The 18,414-nt window shown below is 49.9% G+C and overlaps 1 protein-coding gene across 1 annotated transcript in view; it reads right to left on the bottom strand.

Annotated features, from left to right (window-relative positions):
* Positions 1-18,414, bottom strand: part of LOC147717911 (uncharacterized) — a 56,373-nt gene that overhangs the window by 22,852 nt on the left and 15,107 nt on the right. The window lies entirely within an intron of this gene.

The raw sequence follows: 18,414 nt of genomic DNA on the forward strand, positions 1-18,414 counted from the left end.
CCTCCTACCGTGCCAGGGGCGGGGGTTGTGCCCTCTGCTCAACACTCTCCTAACTTGCCCAGGGCGCGGTCGATGCCCTCTATCCAAGCACGCCTATGCTCTGGCAGGCATGGCAGTATCTTTTACTCCCAACCCCCGGTGGTGCCCAAGCCTGGCAGTGCCTTCTGTTAACACTCTCCCTGAGTGCCAAAGCCTCGACTCATGCGCGTGTTTGCCGCAGCCAGGCTGGTAGAGTGCCACCCACCTGTGCAGCTGATAAGCCTGGGCCCAGGGCACTGCCCTTAGCCATGAATCCACCTGCTCTCCTGGCACTGCCCTCAGCCATGCACCCACCTGCTCTTGCCCTCAGCCATGCACCCACCTGCTTCCCTGGTACTGCCCTCAGCCATGCACCCACATGCTCTCCTGGCACTGCCCTCAGCCATGCACTCACCTGTTCTCCTTGCACTGCCCTCAGCCATGCACCCGCCTGCTCTCCTCGCACTGCCGTAGACCATGCAACCACCTCCTCTCCTGGCACTGCCCTCAGCCCTGCACCCACCTGCTCTCCTGGGCCCTGCCCTTAGTATGCACCCACCTCCCCTCCTGGCACACCATGCACCCTACCTTCTCTCCTGGCAGTGCCCTAGACCATGCACCCACCTGCTCTCCTGGCACTGACCTCAGCCATGCACCCCCTGCTCTCCTGGCACTGCCCTCAGCCATGCACCCACCTTCTCCCCTGGCACTGCCCTCGGCCATGCACCCACCTGCTCTCCTGGCAGGCCTGGTACAGGTTTTCCTTGGAGTCCATGCCGCACCTCAGATCACACACTGAGCAGACAGCAGCAGCCGGGCTGGTCCCAGTGCGGGCGCGCGCTACAGGCTCGACCCTCCCTCTGAACCCGCAGTGACCTGGGGTGCTCAGGGGCAGGGGTGGGGCTCAGGGGCAGGGGTGGGGCTGAGGCCGGGCCGCTCTTCAGAGCCCTCTGCAGCCTGCAAACACCTCGACTGCTCCATGGCGAGACGTGGGGCGACTTTGGGAAGGGTTGGGGGTTAAAAGTGGGGCCTCTATTATCAGAGCTATTTTGGAATTCAATTAAGGACATTTTAAAATGCAGGGGATAGCAGTGGGTGCACATAATGGGCCACGTGGGAGCCACGCCCATGTTACACTGGGTTGTATTCCAGGAACGGAGGTATTAAAGCGAGGAAATAGTAAACTTGTAACATTTTGAGACAACCCGGACAAGGAGTCAGCTAGGTCAGACAACGACATGGAGAGGTGACTAAAGTTAAACTCCAAATTGTACACATTGTAGAATGCAGCTGCCTCCGCCAATGAGACAGTGAAAACAAGCACTGAAAATGCAATAGGTCTCGCCTTTTATTAAGTTAAAGCCATTAGATTTGCTAATGGTATTTTATAGCAAAGCAAATGGCTTTAACTTAATGAAACACTCCATTACCTCGCTGCCTAGTCAGCACAATAAAAAACAAGGCCAAATAAATAAATAGGGCTCAAGCATCTTCACAGGATAACAGAAGTTGCCACTGTACATTTTCCACCTTTCATTTAACGAAAAGCATCTGTAAAAAAATCACTAAACACCTGGCTCATGCAAGAATCTTTCTTTTAGCTTACATTCTGGAGCAATGCTGGCACAGTGCCCAACGAACGGACGCAAATGCATTTCTTGTCAAAGTGTACTGGAGACCCACACGTGGATTTGTTCCAAAGATGTTTATTCATAACACAGCAACCTATTGCATGACCACAGTGTGCTGTTTGCATATATACAGAAATAACAGGCCTGCAGACCAGGATTTAATATGGTCCTTGAGTGGAACTGTACGCGCAGCAAACCACTAAGATGCCCCCGGGCAGGCGACCCCCTTGGCTGCTCAGCACATTATTTTTAAAGAAATTCAGAGGAACATCACAAGGTAATCATTGGTTGCAGAGGCTACACACAAGGTATATTAACCCCTTGCGTGCTGATGACGGCTCCCGTCCGTCATGACCACGCCCGCGATCGGAATGTCCAGCACCGCAGCGGAATTCCGGCCGCGGGCAAGGGGTCACATTAAGTACATCAACATATTAAGGTTACCGTAAGAGTCCATATCAAAAGCACACATTTTCTGGCTTAGTTCTTAATTTACCTAGTCTGTTAATTCTAGGACTTGTAGTCTTGGTGTAGTTCAGTTTAATCATTTGGATTATCACACCAGAAAACTGTGATTAATAAATAATGCGCAGAATCCGAAAAGTTGTATCCCCCGAATAGAGATTCAGGTGATAAACGTAGAGAGTTTGGGGATGGTTGGCACTGAATTTATGAGCGGGGACGGGCTGGGGGTCACACTGGGTAACAGAGTCTGGACGGTGACATCGCCCAGCATTAGGAAGGGGCTCATGCATGCAGGGCTTCGTGTCATATAGATGGGGCATGCAGTATTCAGGCTGGCTTCTTGCAGTGTCCATGAGAAGCCTGCCTTTTATTTAGAGGGATTCACAATATTCAAGGGATTCAAATAGTCTTTGGTGGGAATTTATATAGCACTGGAGGGTAACAATATTTAGGAGCAGTTACGTCTTTCTCCTATATTATATTCCACAATTAGTGCTCCTCACTTTTTATTTACAGCCCTCTTTGTGTGGTCCTCCTCCACCCTCTTCAACATCCTCTACATTTTTGCCTCTGGTACAAAGGTGAGGGAGATGTCCTGGCGTGCTGGAGGCCTTCAACGCCGAATTGCTCTAGCACTGGGGCAGAGCTACCCGATAGCAGCTGCTAAGAGTGGGTCTATCCTCGGTGTGATGATTTTGTATTTATTGACATGATTGTTTCTTTATTATTCAGAGAGCGCAATTAAGGAGACATTCACATATGCTGTGCGTCTCCTTGCTTTGACATAAAGTCACTGCTAGCAGGTGTATTAATCAAGGTGATTCATCGAAACAAGAAAAGGCTACGGCTAGTGGTAAAATGCCGATTTCAATATTAAAGCCCCGTTTAGTGATAATGACATAAATGAGCAGCTGACCATAGCAGAATATGCTCTGCTCATGTTTCTCTATCTGACCTTATGTTCATGTATACAGAGATTTTCCTTAAAGCAGAGGCATCTAAACAAAGCAGTAAACTGATGATGAAGAGGATGGTGATGACAATAAAAATAATAATAAAAATAACAATAGCATTAACCTCTTCAGCGCGGCGTGAATTTTCGCGCTGTGCTGAAGATTCGAAAAACGGGTGTGGTCATGACGGAACGGTTCCGTCATCAGCACAGCCCAACCGACGCTGATGACGGTACCGTTCCGTCATAAGCATCGAAGGGGTTAATAATATCATCGTAGTGATGAGAAGAACTTCAACAGCAAAAACAATGATAACAAAGCCAATAATCATAAGAAAAATACAAACAAGAACCATTCATAGAAACAATAATAAAGTGAAGGCTTCAGACTGAATAGGATTCCTCCTGTGTTAGCCAAGTATTATACCATAGGTACTCTTGTATAAGTAGGTAGTACTCGGTTTATTAAGAGCAGATAACAGGACAAGCATTGCATAGACTCTGCCCTGCCACCTCCAGGTAAGTCCCAAGTATCTAAATCAACTCAGGATACTATAAAAACCGTCAGCAATGACCTGACACCGCATGACGTACTCTCTTTGTTGTGCCCTGCTGGTTGCTCTCGCCTCCTACCACCGTATGCCTAAATGTTCACCCACCGCACACGCTGTGCACCCGCCACACTAAGGATGGTTGTCTGCAGTCCCGAGAGTATGCTCCATTCCTGTGCTTGTGACCCTGTGGGTGTCTGCTTACCCAGGGCTGTTTTCCATCTTCCATCGGTCTCTCGAAGTGGGACTTGTAGGAGAGTAGGGTCTGCAATCCTATGATCACCCAGATTTTTTGCTTTTGTTTCACTGGTTTACGACTTTCTCTGGCTGTGGGCCTGCCAATCAGACCCACAGCCTAGCTGTTCTCTCACTAAATTGACATGTGTACTTTAGGTGCATTCTCCAATTGGTACTGGGCCACCTTATCAGACCCTGTAACTCAGGGCATAGGTGTACCCAGGGCCTACCAGGGGCTGAAGCATGTATTATGCCACCCCTGGATGGCCATCTAAATCTGACACAACTGGCTGCACGACAGCTGGGGCAAGGTGGTGTACTCACCCTTTGCTTTAGATATAGTATACCTATATCTAACCCTAAAAAATGGACACACAGATTCCTATCAGTCACTCCTATGGCAGGCCTTGACAATCCTGAAGGCAGAGTGCTTGGAATCGTGTGAGATGGTGCTCTGGCATGAGCTGAGCCCGTTTGCAGCTTGCGGAACCAAGTCCTAATAGCTGTTCCATGATAACGCATACCATATACTCTTAAGTGCATTATAATCCTTGCGGTTAAATGCTATCTCTGGTATTGCTTTATCAAAACATGTCGAGTAAGGTGTCATACGAATTGGAATACTAACCCCTCGCCAATTCTGGCGACGGGGTTAGCATTCCACCCTTCTAGAGGGACATGACATGTATGTAACTGTGAACCCCGGTTAAAGTTAACTGAAGCCTCAGCTCCACAAAATGGATGCTGCCATCACAGACACGAGTCTGACCTCCTGCTGCTGGGAGTCCTTCCAGCGAGGAGAGCTTGGACAAAGGGTTTCCTGTCAGGAGCGGTGCTAGCACCATCCCAGACAGGGTTTTGTGTATCCTGGGTAGGCAGGGCTTTACAGGAAGGTGACTGCAGAGTGGCACCCCGGTGCTCACTACGCATCTGCCGGCTAGAACCAGTTCCAGGGGCACACTAGCCCCTGGCCAAGGGAAAGTACGGCATGGGAGAGGGGTGTAACCACCCCCCTTCCTGGTCCCACCCCTAGGGCAGGACCTCGTCGCGTACCCACCCCTTTCTTTAGGATAAAGGCAGGAGCGGGGACCCTTCCAAATTAGATCATCTTTGAATCAAGAAACTACTTTCCACGAAAGGAACTCTCGACTCTTCTCAAGATTTCTCCCTTGTGACTAAGGAGTAGTCACCCTGCATCCGCAGGCACCATCTAAGAACTCTGCGGTTTGCTGCACGTCCTTCCTCAGGAATCCGACCGACCAGCACGACGAGACCCGGCTTCCCTGGCACCTCTGACCTCTACCTACCTCTACAGCTAAGCTGAGAACCGTAGGTGCGACGAGACCTCGAGGGACCGGCCATCATCAGAACTGCACGACTTCTATCCAGCACTACCGCCGAGGGATCCTCTGATGAGTGCTTTGGGGTCCGAGAAGCCCCGACCCTGAGCAGCTCCAGCACCGAAGTCCAGCCTCCCAGCATCCACGAGATCTGCGTGGGGCCCTTCTGCTTTTTGCTGCTCACCGCGTTGTTTGGCTAATAGCCCGCTGTCTTGTGGCCTTCCCAACGACGCCCGACAACATCACTGCTGCTGGTCTGGTTGCTCCAGACTGGCCCTTGCTCCCTTACAAAAGAGGAGCACCCCGGACCCTCCTGGTCCACTCCAGACGCCATTTTGAGTCCACTGCGTGGGCTTGAATTTGCCAAGACTTGTTGCCCCAATCCTGGGTCCAGCGACGTCGACAGCATCAACCATCGTAGGACAGCTCGCACCTCCATCCTGGTCGCTGACAACGCCTCCTGGTCCGTGAGACTGCAGAGCCCAGCGTCGCCCACTCACCTGGTCGAGGTGACTACCATCCGGTGCCCTCCTGGTGCCATCTGACTACTGGCTAGTGGTCACGAAATTGGTCCCCTCTGCTTTTAGGTGTCATCCATCTTCGATCCAGGCTTGGATCACTTCGAACAATCTTCACTGGTCGCCTGCAAGCAACTTCTTTCTTCAGGCTCCTGGTTCGTCTACGAGGATTCCCAACGTCTTTTCAGACCTATACAGCTGCAGCCCCTGGGCTAGGTAACTTCGGCATTTCGGTGCCCCAGCATAGCCTCACTATCCAAGGGTCAGGATCCACTGTCGTTTTCGACCTACCTTATCTGGTTCGCCCGAGAACACTAACTTTGCCTTTACTAGCTCCCATACACTTTGTCCCACATCCCGCGTGAGAGTGCACACTCTGCACCCGAGTCCCCTAGGCCTCCTACTAGTAATCTGAAGGTTCAGTAACGTAGTCCTAGCGATTCCAAAGCCTATTAGTCTAGTACTTACCTGCTAGTAATTTCGCATTCCACTTTTGTAGTATATGGTTTTTCGTGCCCCTCGGGCATTTGTGTAAATTGTGCAACTTAAAGCATTTTCGTAAGAGTTTTGTTGTGTGCTTAGTACCCTGTCCTCATAAAGAGTACAGGGCTGTTGTGATCTAAATAAATACACTGTTTATTTTCATAACACTTGTGTGGTGTCCTTTCACTTGGTGTTCAAGGGGTATATGTGATGGTATAACAGCTGGCTTAACATGCCCTCTAGAGTTTAGCCCGAAGACTGCTCGTATCCATGCTACTAGGATAGCTGGTCTATAAGGTTGACTTACAACCAATCACCATATGGGTTGTTTGGACTGATACAAAGTGCTCACTAGAATAGTGAACATTATATATCAGGCCAACTTCTCACATTGGTGAGCAGCGGTTGGGATTTGAGCTTGCTGTTGTTTTACCACACGTATCCTAAGAATATCTTGTGAAAGATCACATAAGTACTCCAGGTACATATAACTTAGCTTAGAATACTCTGAGTTCTACTGAACCAGCTGTTGTAGCTCCTCAAGGCTTAGCACACCTTGGCTACAACTCTTAGCAAGGGATCAGTAGGCAAACAAATAGTGTAGGTAGGTGCATCACTTACACCACACTAGAATCAGCATGTGAGACAAAGGAGGAAACTCTGAGTGTCCCCTTGTGTCAGTGGACCTTCCACAGGTCACTTCCAGATATGCTGCTCTTAGCTTCCAGGAGATGAGACAAGTGTGTACCTCCAGGAAGCTAAAACAGGGTTCTAACCCTACAATCCCATTCCTGATTGGTCTCTTAGAGACTTATGATGCCAGGAGGGCTGGTAACCCAGACCCTTCTAATCCAGATGGGACAATGCCTCCCCTAGAGGGAACCACAGGTGACCCTGACCTTATCCATCTCTCTGCAGAAGGTGAAGAGGAGGATGAGGATCTAGAGCCATCTGTTATGTTATGTTATGTTATTATTCTTTTATAAAGCGCTATATCACCCCGATGTATCTAAGGATGAGGCAGACAAAGGTCCAGAAGTAGTTAGCCAGCTAACTAGGGACAACTTAAGCAGGCATGAGAATGGTACTAGGAGACCCCTGGGGCCCCTCTCCGGCCAGCTTAACATTGGGAATGGACGAGTTAGGTCTCTATCCAGAGGCTCTAACAGATCCATTCAAACCAATGGCTCTCAGGCCTCTTCTCACAGAGGGATGACATCCCCTCAGAGGAGAGTGTATGAAGCCAAAGTAAGGGAAGTCAATCTGAGGATTGAAAGGGAAGAACTTGCCCTGGCCAAAGAGAGACTTGCCTTTGCTAGAGAGCAAAAGTTAAGTGGACTAGATTCCACTGGCGGCAGCATTCTCCCAAGAGAAAAAGACAGGAGTTTAGACACTAGACACCTGAGTAAGATAGTGCCCCCCTTTCAACAAGGGGATGATATCCACAAATGGATAACTGCTTTGGAGAGGGCTTGCACTGTGCAGTGTGTCCCCCAGAGTCAGTGGGCAGCTATCTTGTGGCTCTCCTTTGAAGGTAAAGGTAGAGATAAGCTCCTCACTACTAGAGCTGAGGATGCTAACAATTACCAAGTCCTGAAAAATACACTGATAGACGGGTTTGGCCTAACCACTGAGCAGTACAGGTTGCTGTTCAGGGATACCCAGAAAACTCAGTCTCAGGATTGGTCTGATTTTGTAGATTGTGCCACTAAGGCTTTGGAGGGCTGGTTGCTGGGCAGTAAGGTTACTGATTACCCAGGATTGTATAGTCTGATCATGAGGGAACAGATTTTAAACAATTGTCAGAACCAGTTGTTGCATCAGCATCTTGTTGACTCAGATCTGACCTCTCCCCAAGAATTGGGAAAGAAGGCAGACAGATGGGTCAAAACAAGAGTTAAGCAAAACCAGGGCCAGAACCAGGGTGGTCAGAAGAAAGCAGACCAGAAGGGTAAAGATTCTAAAGGTGAACAAAATGACCAGAAGTCTTCGACAGGTCCCCAACAGCCCAAAGAGGGTGGGGGTCAGGCTTCCCAGAAAAAGAAGAATCAAGAAGGCCAGTCAAAAAGGTGGTGCCAATACTGTAAAAGTAAAACTCACTGGTTTAGTGAGTACACCAAGAAACGAGGGCAGACTCCTGCTACTGCAGCCCCTAAGGCACCTGTGCCCCCTAGTACAGCCAGCAGTAGTAGTGCACCTCCCAAGGGATTAGTTGGGTTAACCTTGGGTTCTGAGGGGTATGACAACTTAGTTGGCACACTCACTCAGGCTGTCATTGTCTGTACAGGGGATGTGGATATATCCCCTGATGTCAGTCCCAATACCTTGGGCAAATACAGACAGACACCTTTTATCAATGGCAAGATGGCTCAGGCCTATAGGGACACTTGTGCCAGTGTCACAATGGTGACACCTAACTTTGTGGACCCTGGACAGATCAAGCCAGGTACAGATTTCCTGGTGACCAATGCAAGCAATGTCACTACCAGTCATAGTATGGCAATTGTTGCTTTCTCCTGGGGAGGGGTAATTGGCCAAAAGAAGGTTGTAGTTAGTTCAGACCTCCCAGTGGATTGTTTGTTGGGCAATGATTTGGAGTCATCACAATGGTCAGAAGTGGAGCATAGGACTCACATGTAGATGTTAGGCTTGCCAGCACACGTGCTTGCTGTGACTAGGTCACAGGCCAGAAGATGCCCCACTGAACAGGTGCTGGATCCTGGAACAATAGACCAGCCACCTTCCAAGAAGAAGAGCAGTAGGGTTAAGGCATTGCCTTCCCCCTTGCCCCTGGTTGAGGATCAAGTCTCAGAGGAGGCTGACCTACAGGAATTGAGGGAAACTGAGCCTAAAGAATTTGAACTTGATCAAGTTGAATTTCTGGGCTCAGGGGGACCCTCAAGAGAAGACCTGGGGAAGGAACAATGACACATGTAACCCAGTGATCGAACTCGCCATCCCACGTGGCTTTAAAACTATCAGACAAGACCGCCCCCTAGGCAGAGGAGGCGGCGTAGCAGCCATTTTCCGGGATAAATGGACCTTTTCTCTAGACCCTATGGGCCCATCCATTGATGCTGAGGTACTCCATTTTTCTCTCACCTTAGGGGCACATTTTACTTTAGGTGGATCTCTGGTATACCGACCACCTGGCCACGCTGGTAAATTTCTTGAGGCACTAGAGGACATGATAGTCCCACGTGCCCTGAAATACCCCACATATCTCCTTCTGGGGGACTTTAATATCCATGTGGACCAGCTTGATCTATCTGACACAGTTCGGCTAAACGAGGCGTTTGCAATGGCCCAACTGAAACAGTGGATCAAGGCTTCCACCCACTCAGGAGGTCATACCCTTGACTTAGTATGTACCAATTTCAACATTAATATGTCTGAACCTGAGATTTTAAACTGGTCTGATCACATGTTAATAAGATTCTCCTGGCCCTTGTCCCGCCCTGCTGAGACCAACCATGCTGAGGCTCATACACAGAAAATTAATTTAGCTTTGCTCTGTGATCATCTCGATACCTCTCGCCCCTCACTGCCCTCAGAAATTGAACCAGCAGTGAGCTTATTCAATTCATGGATTGAAGAAGGGGCTGCTCTTTCCACCAAATCAGGTCGCGTCTGTAGAGTTCGCTCCTACCCCTCTAAACCCTGGTTCTCCAACACCCTCCGCGATCTCAAATCAGGCTGCAAAAAACTCGAAAGACGTTGGAGACAAGCATACCTCCCTGAGGCCAAGAAAGAACTCAGAACAGCTCAAAAGAAGTATTATGCTGCAATTAGAGTGGCAAAAAGCTCATACTATGAAGGGCGTATTTCCAAGGCCAACAACAACAGCGCAGAAATCTTTGCTGTTGTCAAAAGTTTTGTCTCTCCTAGCGCCGCTCACCCTCTTCTAGCCTCATCGGCAAAATGGTGTGAGGAACTCTCTGTGTTTTTTGTGGAAAAAATTGATAAAATCCAAGATGATCTACTTACCGTATGCAACAATTTTCCATCCTCCATGACTACTCCTATCCCCACTATGCCCGCTTCTACGGATCAGTTTGCCCTCTTCACTCCAGTGAATACAACCGAGGTCGTGAAAATTCTGGCCACCTTAAAATCGGGTTCCCCTGCGGACCCCTGCCCAGCCAGAGTCCTTGCGGGCCTGGCTAACACAGTCGGCCAAGAGGTGACACATATTGTGAACCTCTCTTTTTCCAGCGCCACAGTGCCAGCCTGCTGGAAACAGGCAAAACTGCTACCTCTCCTTAAGAAAAATGGCCTAGATCCAAAAACTCCCGCTAATTTCCGGCCCATTTCTTTACTGCCAGCTCTAACAAAGATATGCGAAAAAGTTGCTTTTTCACAGCTGGACCGATTCGTAGAAAACTCTCAAGCTCTCCACCCTGCGCAATCAGGCTTTAGAGCCGCTTTCAGTACAGAGACAGCCCTAGTCGAGGTCTCTGAGGCTATCCGTGAGTGCTTAGACGGAGGTGGCAGAGCGGCGCTGATTTTATTGGACCTCTCTGCCGCCTTCGATACGGTTCCTCACTCCCTCCTACTTACTAGACTAGCAGACATAGGCATAACTGGCCCTGCTCTCGGATGGTTAAGATCTTTCTTAGATGACAGGTCCCAGCAAGTGTGGATGCCGCCTTTCTCTTCTTCTCCCAAAAAACTTTCAACTGGCGTACCACAGGGCTCCACCTTAAGCCCCCTACTTTTTAATGTCTATATGACCCCCCTCATCTATCTAGCGGAACAGCTGGGGGCCAAAATTATGGCCTACGCCGATGATACCCAGCTCTTGTTCACATGGCCCAAAAACAACCTGGACACGACGAGAGTCCAATTCTGCTTATCATCGGTCTTCCGCTGGCTGGCCTTGGCTCAACTCAAGTGTAATGAGAGCAAATCGGAAATTCTGCTGTACGGCTCCTTCCCAGATAATTTCTATGATTCTCTCTGGCCCACCGATTTTCCCAGCCCCAAATCCACAGGTGGACCTGCAAAAAACTTAGGAATCTGGTTTAGCAATAATCTAAGATTTGAAGATCACCTGAAAAAACTCACCGGAATCTGCTTCTCCACTCTCAAAACTCTACGCAGATTCCTTCCTTTGCTCCCGCGAGCAGCTAAGGAGACGGTCATTCGCGCTCTGATACTATCCAGATTGGATTATGCGAATGCTCTCTACTGCGGACTCCCAGCCTATCTGATCCACCGCCTCCAAGTCATCCAAAATGCTGCGGTCCGGCTGCTGTTTAACATCCCCAGAAGATCTAGCGTCCGCCAACCTCTCCGAGACCTTCATTGGCTTCCAGTGGCTCAAAGGATCTTATTCAAGATCCTTGTGCTAGCATACCGTGCACTCCACCTAACAGGCCCTACCTATTTGAGAAAAAGATTTTCCCTTTATGCCCCCAACCGCCCTCTCAGATCAAGCAATCTTCATCAAATGACTGTACCAAAGTTCAAATATAGTAGGCTTGGTGGACAATCCATTTCTGTTAGAGCAGCGAGAGCTTGGAATGCCCTCCCCCTGCAACTGAGAACAGCCCCATCCATCATGGCATTTAGGAAAGGCCTAAAAACCTACCTCTTTAACACCAACGCCTAATGGCTGTCCCTCTTGTGCATTTACTGTGATCTGCCCCCTTCCTTTTCTCTCCGCGCCAGGATACTATACTATTTAGTAACAGAGAGCGTTACAAAAGCCTCTATAATAATAATAATAATAATAGACTGCCCTCCCCTTGAACCCCTCAGACAGCAGGCTGCTGCTGAGGCTGCTGGGAACGCCACAGGTACCCACAAGGTATACTGGGAGGATGGACTCCTGTACACTGAGGCAAGAGACCCCAAGCCTGGCATGACCAGGAGGCTGGTTATCCCCTTGTCTCAGAGAGGTTTCCTTCTTACCTTGGCCCATGAGATTCCCTTAGCAGGACACTTAGGCCAGACAAAGACTTGGGACAGACTTGTCTCACACTTTCACTGGCCTCACATGAATGAGGATACCAAGGAGTTTTGTCGCTCCTGTGTCACTTCCCAAGCCAGTGGTAAGTCAGGTGGCACAACAAAGGCCCCCCTTATACCAATGCCTGTGGTGGGGGTGCCCTTTGAAAGAGTGGGGATTGACATTGTTGGTCCAATGGAACCCCAGACAGCATCAGGGCACAAGTTTATACTGGTGGTAGTGGATCATGCCACCAGGTATCCTGAAGCCATTCCACTTAGGACCACTACAGCACCTGTAGTGGCAAGAGCCCTAGTTGGAGTGTTCTCCAGAGTGGGCTTCCCTAAGGAGGTTGTCTCTGACAGAGGTGCAAACTTCATGTCAAGCTACTTAACTGCTATGTGGAAGGAATGTGGTGTCAACCACAAGTTCACTACACCCTATCATCCACAATGCAATGGGCTTGTTGAAAGGTTCAACAGGACCCTAAAAGGGATGATTCATGGACTACCTGAAAAGCTCAGGCGTAGATGGGATGTCCCGATTCCCTGCCTTTTGTTTGCTTACAGAGAGGTCCCACAGAAGGGGGTTGGCTTCAGCCCTTTTGAACTTCTGTATGGGCATCCTGTGAGAGGACCCCTGTGTTTGGTTAAGGAAGGATGGGAGAGACCTCTCAAAAAGCCTACAACCAGCTTAGTGGACTATGTACTTGGTCTCCGCTCCAGGATGGCTGAGTATATGGAAAAGGCATCTGAAAACCTTAAGGCCAGCCAAGAACTCCAAAAAGCTTGGCATGACCAAAAGGCTGTCCTGACTGTGTATCAGCCTGGACAGAAGGTGTGGATGTTGGAGCCAGTGGCCCCAGCAGCACTCAAAGACAAATGGTCTGGGCCCCACACAATTCTTGCGCAAAAGGGAGAGGTCACCTACCTGGTGGACCTTGGAACTCCCAGGAGCCCCCACAGGGTGCTCCATGTAAACAGGCTCAAAGCATATGTCGACAGGAAGGACATGAGCTTGCTCATGGCCATAGATGAGGGACAGGAGGAAGAGAGTGACCCTCTCCCAGACCTGCTCACTCAGAATCCTGATGATGGGTCAGTGGATGGTGTTGTCTTTTGTGGCAGCCTCTCTGAACATCAACAGAAGGATTGCAAACAAGTTCTTCAATCCTTAAGGCATATGTTCTCTCTAACACCCAGTCAAACCAATTGGTGTACCCATGAGGTTGACACTGGTGACAGCTTGCCAGTCAAGAGTAAAATCTACAGGCAGCCTGATCATGTCAGAGACTGCATCAAAACAGAAGTGCAGAAAATGTTGGAGTTGGGAGTCATTGAACCCTCAGATAGCCCTTGGGCTAGTCCAGTAGTTCTAGTGCCAAAGCTTCACACCCAGGGTGGTAAGAGAGAGATGAGGTTTTGCGTAGACTACAGGGGTCTCAATGCAGTCACTAAGACTGATGCTCACCCAATACCAAGGGCAGATGAACTTATAGATAGATTGGCTTCTGCCAACTACTTAAGTACATTTGACCTAACAGCTGGGTATTGGCAAATCAGGTTAGCTGAGGATGCCAAGCCCAAGACAGCATTTTCTACCCCTGGTGGGCATTATCAATTTGTGGTAATGCCCTTTGGTTTGAAAAATGCACCTGCCACCTTCCAAAGGCTGGTGAATCATGTTCTCACTGGGCTGGATGACTTCTGTGCAGCATATCTTGATGATATAGCTGTCTTTAGCTCCACCTGGGAGGATCACCTGGTCTACCTGAGGAAAGTGTTAGAGGCACTGCAAGCAGCAGGTCTCACTATCAAGGCCACCAAGTGCCAGATAGGGCAGACACAGGTTGTATACTTGGGCCACCTTGTAGGTGGAGGCCAAGTTCAGCCACTGGAGAGCAAAATACAGTCAATCAGGGACTGGGCTCCTCCAACCACCCAGACTCAGGTTCGAGCTTTCTTGGGCCTGACTGGTTACTACAGAAAGTTTGTCAGGAATTATGGATCAATTGTGACTCCACTTAATGAACTGACAAGTAAGAAAATGCCAAAGAAAGTTCAGTGGACAGCAGGCTGTCAAAAAGCATTCGATGACCTAAAGCAGGCCATGTGCACAGCACCTATCCTCAAGAGTCCAGACTACTCCAAACCATTCATTGTCCAAACAGATGCTTCTGAGTTGGGTGTGGGAGCTGTTCTACCTCAACTGAATTTTGATGGTCAAGACCAGCCCATTGCTTTTATAAGCAGAAGGCTGACCCCCAGAGAGAAAAATTGGTCAGCTATTGAGAGGGAGGCCTTTGCTGTGGTTTGGGCCCTGAAGAAATTGAAGCCATACTTGTTTGGCACTCCTTTCAAGATTCAGACCGACCATAAGCCCCTCTTATGGCTAAATCAGATGAAGGGTGAAAACCTCAAACTGCTTAGGTGGTCCATTTCCCTAGAGGGGATGGATTTTACAGTGGAGCATAGACCTGGCACTGATCATGGCAATGCAGATGGGATCTCCAGGTATTTCCACTTAGAGCAAGAAGACTCACCTGGTCAAGGTTAGTTTATTGTCCCAAAGTTTGGGGGGGGGGGGTCATGTAGGAGAGTAGGGTCTGCAATCCTATGATCACCCAGATTTTTTGCTTTTGTTTCACTGGTTTACGACTTTCTCTGGCTGTGGGCCTGCCAATCAGACCCACAGCCTAGCTGTTCTCTCACTAAATTGACATGTGTACTTTAGGTGCATTCTCCAATTGGTACTGGGCCACCTTATCAGACCCTGTAACTCAGGGCATAGGTGTACCCAGGGCCTACCAGGGGCTGAAGCATGTATTATGCCACCCCTGGATGGCCATCTAAATCTGACACAACTGGCTGCACGACAGCTGGGGCAAGGTGGTGTACTCACCCTTTGCTTTAGATATAGTATACCTATATCTAACCCTAAAAAATGGACACACAGATTCCTATCAGTCACTCCTATGGCAGGCCTTGACAATCCTGAAGGCAGAGTGCTTGGAATCGTGTGAGATGGTGCTCTGGCATGAGCTGAGCCCGTTTGCAGCTTGCGGAACCAAGTCCTAATAGCTGTTCCATGATAACGCATACCATATACTCTTAAGTGCATTATAATCCTCGCGGTTAAATGCTATCTCTGGTATTGCTTTATCAAAACATGTCGAGTAAGGTGTCATACGAATTGGAATACTAACCCCTCGCCAATTCTGGTGACGGGGTTAGCATTCCACCCTTCTAGAGGGACACGACATGTATGTAACTGTGAACCCCGGTTAAAGTTAACTGAAGCCTCAGCTCCACAAAATGGATGCTGCCACCACAGACACGAGTCTGACCTCCTGCTGCTGGGAGTCCTTCCAGCGAGGAGAGCTTGGACAAAGGGTTTCCTGTCAGGGGAGGTGCTAGCACCATCCCAGACAGGGTTTTGTGTATCCTGGGTAGGCAGGGCTTTACAGGAAGGTGACTGCAGAGTGGCACCCCGGTGCTCACTACGCATCTGCCGGCTAGAACCAGTTCCAGGGGCACACCAGCCCCTGGCCTGGGGACAGTCCGGCATGGGAGAGGGGTGTAACCACCCCCCTTCCTGGTCCCATCCCTAGGGCAGGACCTAGTCGCGTACCCACCCCTTTCTTTAGGATAAAGGCAGGAGCGGGGACCCTTCCAAATTAGATCATCTTTGAATCAAGAAACTACTTTCCACGAAAGGAACTCTCGACTCTTCTCAAGATTTCTCCCTTGTGACTAAGGAGTAGTCACCCTGCATCTGCAGGCACCATCTAAGAACTCTGCGGTTTGCTGCACGTCCTTCCTCAGGAATCCGACCGACCAGCACGACGAGACCCGGCTTCCCTGGCACCTCTGACCTCTACCTACCTCTACAGCTAAGCTGAGAACCGTAGGTGCGACGAGACCTCGAGGGACCGGCCATCATCAGAACTGCACGACTTCTATCCAGCACGACCGCCGAGGGATCCTCTGGTGAGTGCTTTGGGGTCCGAGAAGCCCCGACCCTGAGCAGCTCCAGCACCGAAGTCCAGCCTCCCAGCATCCACGAGATCTGCGTGGGGCCCTTCTGCTTTTTGCTGCTCACCGCGTTGTTTGGCTACTAGCCCGCTGGCTTGTGGCCTTCTCAACGACGCCCGACGACATCACCGCTGCTGGTCTGGTTGCTCCAGACTGGCCCTTGCTCCCTTCCAAAAGAGGAGCACCCCGGACCCTCCTGGTCCACTCCAGACGCCATTTTGAGTCCACCGCGTGGGCTTGAATTTGCCAAGACTTGTTGCCCCAATCCTGGGTCCAGCAACGTCGACAGCATCAACCATTGTGGGACAGCTCGCACCTCCATCCTGGTCGCCGACAACGCCTCCTGGTCCGTGAGACTGCAGAGCCCAGCGTCGCCCACTCACCTGGTCGAGGTGACTACCATCCGGTGCCCTCCTGGTGCCATCTGACTACTGGCTAGAGGTCACGAACTTGGTCCCCTCTGCTTTCAGGTGTCATCCATCTTCGATCCAGGCTTGGATCACTTCGAACAATCTTCACTGGTCGCCTGCAAGCAACTTCTTTCTTCAGGCTCCTGGTTCGTCTACGAGGATTCCCGACGTCTTTTCAGACCTATGCAGCTGCAGCCCCTGGGCTAGGTAACTTCGGCATTTTGGTGCCCCAGCATAGCCTCACTATCCAAGGGTCAGGATCCACTGTCGTTTTCGACCTACCCTATCGGGTTCGCCCGAGAACACTAACTTTGCCTTTACTAGCTCCCATAGACTTTGTCCCGCATCCCGCGTGAGAGTGCACACTCTGCACCCGAGTCCCTTAGGCCTCCTACTAGTAATCTGAAGGTTCAATAAAGTAGTCCTAGCGATTCCAAAGCCTATTAGTCCAGTACTTACCTGCTAGTAATTTCGCATTCCACTTTTGTAGTATATGGTTTTTCGTGCCCCTCGGGCATTTGTGTAAATTGTGTAACTTAAAGTATTTTCGTAAGAGTTTTGTTGTGTGCTTAGTACCCTGTCCTCATAAAGAGTATAGGGCTGTTGTGATCTAAATAAATACACTGTTTATTTTCATAACACTTGTGTGGTGTCCTTTCACTTGGTGTTCAAGGGGTATATGTGATGGTATAACAGCTGGCTTAACACGCCCTCTAGAGTTTAGCCCGAAGACTGCTCGTATCCATGCTACTAGGATAGCTGGTCTATAAGGTTGACTTACAACCAATCACCATAAGGGTTGTTTGGACTGATACAAAGTGCTCACTAGAATAGTGAACATTATATATCAGGCCAACTTCTCACAGGACTCTTGAAATCCATTGCTGCGTTGGTCTCACTCAGTGACTCACTCTATCTGTAGTACAGTGATGAGACTGTGACAGTGTGAAGTAGCAAATCCCGACATACTTCACCATCGCCTGCACGGAGAGACCGTGTGTAGTGCGTGACCGCTACTTTTGAAGTGTGCTGCAGGGGTTGGGCAAAAGTTATTGCCAGGGCTGTCATTGGTAGCACTTTCCCACGCTACAAGACTGAAGGCCCTGTGACTCACAGACTGAACACCCACCGCACTACTGACTATGGTGGCTGGCAAGACGTTGCAGCAGGTGCGCTTGCAGACACACACATACAACTGCTGTTTTGTTACTGCTGCAGGCGCGCTCTGGACGATAAAGTTTGCAGGGCCCTCATTGGTAGCGCTTTCGCGCTCTGCCAGATTGACGACCCTGGGACCCAAACATCAAGGTACACTTTTTGTATACTCTAAGGTGGTGCGTGCAGTGGGGCTGCACTTACACACACTGAGAGCTGGCCAATCTGGCCCAGTCATGCTGCGCAACCAGAGATTCAGGGGGAGGGATGCGCCCCTCCTTGCCCCCCACGCGGATGCCTATGATTTGCACGCACCTTAACAAATCTTTGTGGAGACTGGAGGCCCAAGGGTATTTTCTTGCTTCTGGTCTGGTTCTTGTGGAGAGGGAAACCAGGCAGCACAGCCCCTGTGCCCTTATGCTGCTCCCCCTGGGTGGTCTCAGCAGGCCTGTGCTCTGTCGCCTTCCAGTCCCCACTTGAAAGGCAGCGTCCGCTCCTGAATTTGTGCTTGGTAAAAATGCATAAATAAATGCAGCACCCGGAAGGACTGAGCCAGCCTGTGCGCTCGGCCATGGAGCTCTCCTGGAGGGCAGAAGTCCTGAGTTCTGCTTACGCCGCGCAGAGGTAGGGGGCACGGGAATGTCCCGCACTCTGGTCTTCAGGGTGC

Source organism: Lissotriton vulgaris, chromosome 5, assembly GCF_964263255.1.
Source record: "Lissotriton vulgaris chromosome 5, aLisVul1.2, whole genome shotgun sequence".
Lineage (NCBI taxonomy): Eukaryota > Metazoa > Chordata > Amphibia > Caudata > Salamandridae > Lissotriton > Lissotriton vulgaris.